Raw genomic sequence first — 8,386 nt, 5'->3', positions numbered from 1 at the left:
TCAACGCAACCCTCAATGCTGATTGGCAGCGGCGGCAGGCCAGGGCGCAGCTCCCGCCCCGCGGGAGTCCCTCCAGCCCTCCCCAGCACTTCGCGGCAGTGTCCTCAGAAGACTCATTGGGCCGAAGGGGCCGCTCCAGCGCTGGCGGCAGATCCGCTCGCCCATTGGTCGGCTGCCGCGTCAATCCGCCGAACCCCAGCGTCTCATAGGCTGGCGGGGCGCCCGGGGGCGGAGCTAAGACGGCCTTCCCCCCTTCCCCCCCCCTCCATCCTCCGCGGTCCCGCCCTGTGACTAACTCCCGTGTGTGAGTCACGGCGCGGCCCGTCAGCGCCGTTAAATGCCGTGTGCGGGCGGGCGGCGCTGCCTGGGCTGCCCCGGCCCCCTGCGTGCGGGCGGCCGCCTCCCCCGCCTCCTCCCCCGGTACATGGCTGTCGGGCCGTACTTGTCACGGTGTCACATCCTCCCCGCCGGTTGCGGCCCCAACTTCCCCCCTAGCTCGGCTGCCGCCGCCGCCCGGGGCCACCGCAGCGGCATGGGATAGAGCACAGCCGCCTCAGCGCCTGGCCGCCGCCTCCCTCGCGCAGCCCGGCGCCTCGCCGCACGCTCATTTTAAACTGATTCCCTCCTCTCCGGTTCACGTTCCTCACCCGTGCGTTCCCATCCTCCGCCCCATACTTCTGACCCCCGGCCGCCCCCCGCTCCCCTCACCGCCTCCCTCAACGGTCCTCAACGGCCCTTGCCGCGGAGCCCCCCGGAGCGGGTGAGTGCCGGGCACGGCCTTCCCGGGCTCGCTCCTTTCTGCCTGCTGGGGCTGGGGGGGGGAAGGCGGGGGTAAGGGGTGGGCGAGGGGCCGGGGCAGCCCCCGGTTGTGCGGGGAGGCGGGCGGGGGGAGCGCGGCGGCGGGCCGGGTGTCTCCGCTGGCTGCCAACTGTTTGAAAGTTGGGGGCATTCTCCTCAGCGCAGCCTGGCACTGGCCGCGGAGACACTTTCCCCTCGGACTGAGGGGGAAAAAGGGGGGAAATTAAATAGATATCTAAAAAACCCGGTGTTGTTGCCGACTACAAATGCATGTCATGCTGCCGGTGACACATTTGTCTGTAATTTCTGTTTTATCCCCCCCCACTCCTGCTTGAGACCGCGGTTGAGGCTGTGGCGAAGGTTGATGTGAGGGATAAGGAGCTCCCGAAAGCTGCCCGGGTTGAGCAGACCCCTCCAGCCCAGGCTCTGGATACTGTCCTAATGGAAAACCAGGGAACCCCCCCTTTCTTATTTCAGGTGCACCATCCTCCTTCCCACCCTGCCGTGCCTGAATGTTTCGCTATTACCTGGGCTTGACTTGGCGTGGCAGGGAAATGCGTGTATTCTAGGGTGAAATCCGCAGTTTTGGTGGCTTGGATTGTGCGGGGAGAGCTTAATGTAAAATGGTTATGTCTCTATTACATTGCTATCGATTTTTATTTTTTTTTCCCCCTCCTTGATGTATTTTTAGCAACGTGAACGTGGTGTGCGTTCATCGTGTGCCATACGTTCGGAGTAGCTAAAATACAGCAGATACATGGAAAACCCCAGCAGCGTTTCCATACACAGCGCCTCTGAAGCCTCAGCACTTTGCCTGGTTTAGTTATTAATATTAATTGCTCGATCTTTTGTAATTCATATCATATGGAAACTAATTGCTGAATTGAAGGTTTACCAGACCTCACAGCGCTCCAAAAATCAGCTTTCTCGGTTATCTGAAAAATAAATCTACTGAACTTTTGTTAAGAGGAACGGCCAACATCATTCTAAGAATCCTCCACGTGAAGTTTCTCTTTTTAAGCCAAGCACTCTTGTAAATAAGAAGTAGTAAGTATGGCTTTATTCAGTGACTTCTTAAGTATGCCTAAGATCAGTAAATTTCTAGAGGAAATGAAGTCTTCAACAAATCTTGTCTTCCTTCTATCTACAAAGAGAGGGAGGGAAACAAAAAGAACATTAGCCCTGAGACTGACACCAAATAGAAAATCAGCCCTTATCCCAAGGAGTAACTTGCCCAGCGTAACCTGAAAACTTATTAAATTGTTATTTTGCCTTTATGGGGGGGTCTTTGAGCTGTGGTCTCTTAAATCAGTATGCAGTGGGCCTGCTTCTCCTCTGGTACTAGTTTAGCACCAGTGTAACTTCATTAACTTTAATGGAGTGGATTTGCATTAATGTGAAAAGTAATCAAGAAACCTATGATTTCAGAAAGGCCCCTATAGTAGTGACGTGACAAGCTCTGATTCCTTCTCTCATCAGACCCAATTACGCCACCCTTACTCATGCTGAGTGGTACTTTACTGCGCAAGTACTCCCTGCGATGCTTGTATGACTACTTGTGTACTACAGTACCAATCCGGGTGAGGTAGAGTGGTGCTTATTTTTTCATAACTCTTTTTTTTTCCCCCCTTCCCTTGAAATAAGAATATATTGGATAACTGTTTTTCTTGGGTCGCAAAGAAAACTCCTGAGGATTAAATGTAAAGCTGCTCTGTTAAGTGACCATACCAAACCCCCCCGTTTAAGAGTTCTGTGCTACCAGTGAAACAGGTAAGTTTTCTGTGTGTTTAGCTTTCCCTTGTTGCTATGGAAAGTAAGAAAAAAATAGTTGAAAAATTCATTCTTGTCCTGAAATTCCTCTGTGCCTGAGGGAATCCATACCTACATGCAGTGTTCAACTTGGAATTGTTTTTTTCTTCCCCTCCTTCTCCAGAACCCCCCAAACATTCACATTGCATTGTTTAAATGTTCGCTATTGAAATCACTGGCAGCAGGATCAGGCCCTGGGTTGTTTTTCTTTGAAGCTGTTGATAATGGCTTGGATGTGATGTAGTAGAATGATATTATCTGATGTGTCCACAGCTCAGATCCACTGTCTTATTACAATCTCAGAAGAAAGCTCCGTACTAAGCAGCCTGTAAAGATGTCTAACGACACACAGCTGCCTTCTGCCTTCATGTTCTTATTTATCAATCTCTTGAAAGTTTGCTTGATACTCTTTCAGAACAAGACACAATTCTTTCATATTTGTTTCGTGTTTTCATTTCCTCCTATGACTGTGTTCATTGCTAAGCTTTTGTGTCACTGATTGAGATGTTATTGTAATTAACATTAATTATGCAAACTAAATTGTTTTTAGAGGCTCTCCAACTCCGTATTGATACTGTCAACTTGTTTGGTGGACAAAAATCCACACATTTCACCATTCTTAGACAAAATAGATTAACCAGTTCCAAATTAATACACGCATGGGAAAGCATAGCAAAATTAAGCTGTTTTAGCTCAAACGGTACATTGACTCTTGATGGAGATGGTGAATACAGTACGCTTGGATCTGAAACATCAAGGCAGGGTAAACGGGGAGCAAGAAAGAGAACTAGGTACAGCCATCCAGGGAGGGTGTTTACACTGCAGAGTTCCACCACATTCTTTCCAGATAGGCAGTGCTAGATTAATTGGGCCGGATTCTGCAGTCCCTAATCGAGCAAAACTCTCACTGAAGTATACTGGAGCTGTCTGCTTGGTTGTGGGCTGCTGAATATGTTTGAGAAATGGAGAAAAATAACAAGTGTTTATGTCATTAATTATTCAGGACATTTCAGATTTTAGAGTTGGAGAAGATACCTTCCTTTAATTTGGTTTAAAAGGTGTTCCAGGTGTTGTTTTTTTAAAAGACAGACCTATTAAAAATATTTTTGAAATATGCATTCACTGTAAAATATATGAAATGGTAACATTTTACAATGTTTTTATAATGTTAATTATAGTGACATTCACAAAAGTCTCCACATCTGATTCGGAATTGCCCCCTTGAAACAACTGTGAGCTGAGAAGGACTTTAGAATCTCTCCATAGGAACTGTAATAGTTGCAATATTTGTGTGTTATATTGTTGTGTACTCTCAGGAAGAAAAAAATAGGGATGGGGAGAGTTTAAATGAGAATTTGTTGTCACGATATTGAATCTGAAAATAGGTGCAGACTGGCAGATTATTCTCTGTTTTAAAAATGAAGTCTCTCTAATTTCCCATTTAAATAAGCAAAATTTGGTTTGCAGTTTGCTTTGGGTAATGAAAAAGAGATTTGGGGTTTTTTTGTTTCTACTTTCAGTGCAGTGGTCCTCTGGAAAGTTAGAAACGGTGCCCTGGGGCTCAGTGGAGTGGAGGGTGTATAATTATACGGAAGGCTCCATAGCATCAGTGAATTAGCATTAGCAGCTGAGTGAGTTTGTTAAGCTGTAGAGATGGTATTATGGAAATCAATAAAATGCTGATTTCTTTTTCTTATTGCAGATTCCATGTTAAAAGGAAAAGATGCTATTTGTTTGTCTGCTTTTCATGTAGGCTTGCCAAACCATTAGTTGATTTGGAGAGGCAGGTTTTCCAGTTCAGACAGTAAGTAGTCAGGGGTTTTTTTAACTCTTTTAAATCCTTATTTATTAGATTATCTTCCAGAAATCACACTAACATCCTGGCCTGCAAGTGGCTTCAACTGTGTCTGTTTGTCAGCAGAGGCAAGAGTGAAGGTCACTTATTTTTTCTTACAACATGCTAGTGTGGCATTGTTGTAGCCCTAACGCTGTATGTTCCCAACATCCCTGCTTCTGCTTTAAATTAGATTATCTCAAGTGTTTGGAGGGTTTTGATGAGATGCACTGAAATCCGCGGTAAAAAAAATGAAAGAGAAATAGTGACCTTAACTGTTTTCAGAGATGTGAGTCAGGAGGGCTGATATTAATCACTGTAAGATCTGTAATATGCATTGGCCTTTATTTCTTTGTCTCAAAGCTTCTCCTGCTTTTATACCAGAAAGACAAGTAACCAGATCATTCATCACATTAAGCACTTACAGAGAAATGACAGATCGACAGCCTTATGTTGAGCACCGTGTGACATGTATGATGCATTAAGTTCTGATCATCTATATAAAACATTATAATTGGGAGGAACACTATATGGGAATGGCTGTCTCTGAACACAGGGACTTTGTTTTTTCTTCTTCCTCACTGAAATTAAACTTCAGTTCATAATAAAATTCTTTTATGTTAATATATCTGTATGCTATGACCCTTGATAAAATACTCTGAAACATCTTATTCAAGCAAAGATACACTAAGAGCTTTGGGGGAACCTGGGAAACCTGGCTGCCTTACTTGTGGGTAGCATTACTGATGGCAATCCCGTGGACTTTATGGAAGTCCAGCTCAGGAAGGTCCAACTCAGCAGCTTCTCCAGGGACGCTGCAGCAAGCATCTGTTTTGTGACATGTGAGCAGTGTATGTACAGAGTGCAGATACAGTGAGGCGTGTGGAGCATTTTCTTGTATGAATAGAAACAGTTCAGAATGCTGGATTTATGATGCAGGCAACAGTAAAGGTCAGCAACTTGGAAAATTAATAATATGGCTCATGTTGACATTTCAGAGGGAATTCTGATGGGGGCGTGGTTCCAGTGAATGTAAACTCGCCGCTCCGGCCGCACAGATAAAATGGACAGCCTTCCTCTTATCTCTTTGGTAACCCAAACCTTTTCTACTGAGAGACTGGCAAAATTATGTTTATATTCTCCCTATGCTTTATTGTTTCTGTTAATCTCTAATGAAATGGAGCCAGTGAAGGCCAGCGTCTAAGCTTTTAATGCTCAGCTTAGAAATGACATTCCACTTTCTAATGGTTGTGAGCAGGTGAAGTCACAGGAAGGGTGGGGGAGTTGGAGTAACAAAGTATGCAAGTGAATTCCTGATTCTCTAAAATACTTGCCTGTAGTTGTGATCCACAGTGCTTCGTATCTCGGCATTGCCACAGGTGTCCAGTTAAGGACAGTTTAGAAACATGGGGGGGTGGGGGGAAGAAAAAGAGGGGGATGAAGAGATCTCGGCTGAACCCAACACCTTTTTAGCTCCTATTTTGTGAAATAGGGAGGAAGGTCCCAAGAAATGACGAGGATAAAGTCTTTCATAACTGCAAAATTACAGCGGTAATGGTGACTCTGAAAAAGTAGATTCTAGATAGAGAAGGCATTGTAGTCACTTTGCTCTCTTTTCCTAAGCTGTTACTGATGTGGTTGAAGCATTAGTTCTGAGAACAAGTGTGCTGAGAGCTTGATTTCTTCCTCTTTAAGATTTAAAAGCCTATATTCATATCTTTCCTGTGGGGCAAAATAAAATACTGCTGTTTGATTATCCAAATTCAACATTCACATTTAAAAAAACCCAAAAACAACCAACCAAACAACCAAAACAAAATGCATCCTGGTTTTTGTTGAAATGAAGTCGTTCAACAGATACTCCTGTGGATGCCTTTGTCACTTTTGGGTATCCTTTTTGGTTTTCTTTTTTCTAATAATCTTTAATCATCTGCTTGCTTTCTGTCCTACTGAATTCCTTTTCTGTTAGTTTTTTATTCTCTCCACTTCTTTCCAGCCAATTTTCTCCCCATTTATTGTTCTTTTTAGTTTTAATCAACTACCAGTGTTGCTGCTTGCTTATAGAATCACATTAACAGCTCCAAATAACACTTCTCTATGCAGGGTACAAATAAATAGCAACCGATCATTCCTTAAAAAGCTACAGTGGGAATGTGAAATCTGGGGGACTGGCATCCACCTCCTGTTTTTTGTGGCCCACACTTCTTGGTTTTGGTATAGTGAGTGGTTGTGCTGCTGTCATGCAGTGCTAATGCACATGGTGAGGTATGAGATGCCAGTAATATTTAGTGTCCTCTGCCCTTGGCAAGGAAAAGGTTCACTACTGCTGACCCATAGTCCAGAAGGAAAATGTGAAGGGAGAGCCTGTTGGAAGTGTGACATGAGTTGGAGCAGTCATCCTGAAGGAGTCAGGACCACAGCCAGAAATAATACCCAGGTGTCATCAGCTTCAGGCACGTGCCCTGTGCTGTAGCAAAGCAGGGGTTTTGTTGCTTCTATGCTTTGTGGAGCTCGGTTTTTTATATATATATATATAAAATATATATATATAGTTGTTCTTGTTGTTCTATTTTTTGACTGTCTTCTCTGGTTTAGTCTTTTCTTGTCTTTAATATGTCATGGCTACTAGTGACCTCTCAGACTGCATCGCAGCGATGTTATAAAGACTTACTGGGTTTTCCCTCATCCTGTACTGGAATATTTGGCTGTTGCCAAAGAAATTGAGGTCAGAAGCAGGGCTTCTTGAGTGCCAAGCACCAAAAAGTATGTCTGTTTGTGCTGAAGGTACCAAAATACTTTTTACAAAAAAAAACCCCAAACCAGATTTGTAGAGTTAAAAAAGCTAACATTTGGTTTGTGATGCAGCATGAGAACTAAGGTACAAAATGAGATGGGTTTTCCGTGGTGATGTAAAGATAAAAGGTGCAGCCTTTTTAAGAGAACCTTCAAACTATTAAACATTTTTAAAGGCAAATGCCAATCCTTTGCTGAACCTGCTAATTTGAAGGTTTTGAAGACAAGCAGCCCTCCTTCCTGTGAGAAGGAACATATGCAATAGTTCCTAAACAGAGCTGAAGTCTCTAGGCCTCGTGGTGGTGGTGGCTGTTGCCTGATAGCAAGTGGAAGAGGTAGCAGCGAGATATGCAGTGGGAAAATGCCCAAGAATAGGGCATCCTTCCAGCATTCGGCCAATGCAAGGAGGCTGATTTATTCCCTCTTCAGATATTTCAGTGCAAATTCTAGGGAAAGGCAGTTTCTGTCTTTCCCAGTTGGCAGATTTTTGCGGCATTCCTACCTCAGAAGGTCCAAAAGGGGCTAGGGAGTAAAATTAAAACCCCTCAGGTATAGTCTACTACTCTCCTCTGCCATGTTCAAAATGGGATACTCTTCCCTTGTTCAGAATAAAAGCTGTGACAATCCATTTCCTTTGCTGTGATAATCCATTGCCCGAATGTCCTGGTGGCATAATTTGATTGTGGTGCTTGGACAGCTATCGTATCGCTCCTATAAAACAACAGTGTTTGAAATGTTTTAATCCAAGAAATCCAGAGTTAAAATGCTAACAGCAGTGACTGATTGCATGCTAGTGAGTATTACTGTATCTTCCTGATTTATGTCCCTCATTGGCGAAGACAGTCTTGCAGATGAGCTCTTAACATACTATTTAACAAGATGGTAGTGCTCTGTTTAAATTGCTTGTTGTTGTGGGCTCTTTTTATTCTCCTTCCTCACTGTGGGGATCAGATCTTCTTCCTAGTTTTGTGGGAAAGCCATAGCTCCTTCTGGAGCTGTTAGAGGATGAGTGAACAAACTGTGTAGGGCTTCTTTCAAGAGCTAAAGAAGTAGCCTGTGCTACCCAAAGAAGTTAAGAATCCTTATAATCTCTGGGGCTTTTCTGTGGTTTTATTTTTTCTTTTCCCTCTTCTCCCCACTTGAACCCTGTTT

The 8,386-nt window shown here is 44.2% G+C and overlaps 1 protein-coding gene across 2 annotated transcripts in view; it reads left to right on the top strand.

The window, feature by feature from the left end:
- The first annotated feature begins 367 nt into the window (after positions 1-367).
- SERTAD2 (SERTA domain containing 2) overlaps positions 368-8,386 on the top strand; it is a 79,268-nt gene continuing 71,249 nt past the window's right edge. Inside the window, exon 1 of one of the 2 annotated variants that reach the window (XM_030489980.1) lies at positions 368-760. The gene's annotated coding sequence lies outside the window, so the exon portion shown is untranslated. The remainder of the gene's footprint in view (positions 761-8,386) is intronic. The other variant, XM_030489981.2, reaches the window with a different exon arrangement.

The sequence above is a fragment of the Strigops habroptila genome, chromosome 6, assembly GCF_004027225.2.
Source record: "Strigops habroptila isolate Jane chromosome 6, bStrHab1.2.pri, whole genome shotgun sequence".
Lineage (NCBI taxonomy): Eukaryota > Metazoa > Chordata > Aves > Psittaciformes > Psittacidae > Strigops > Strigops habroptila.
This window is presented reverse-complemented; position numbering and strand designations above follow the sequence as displayed.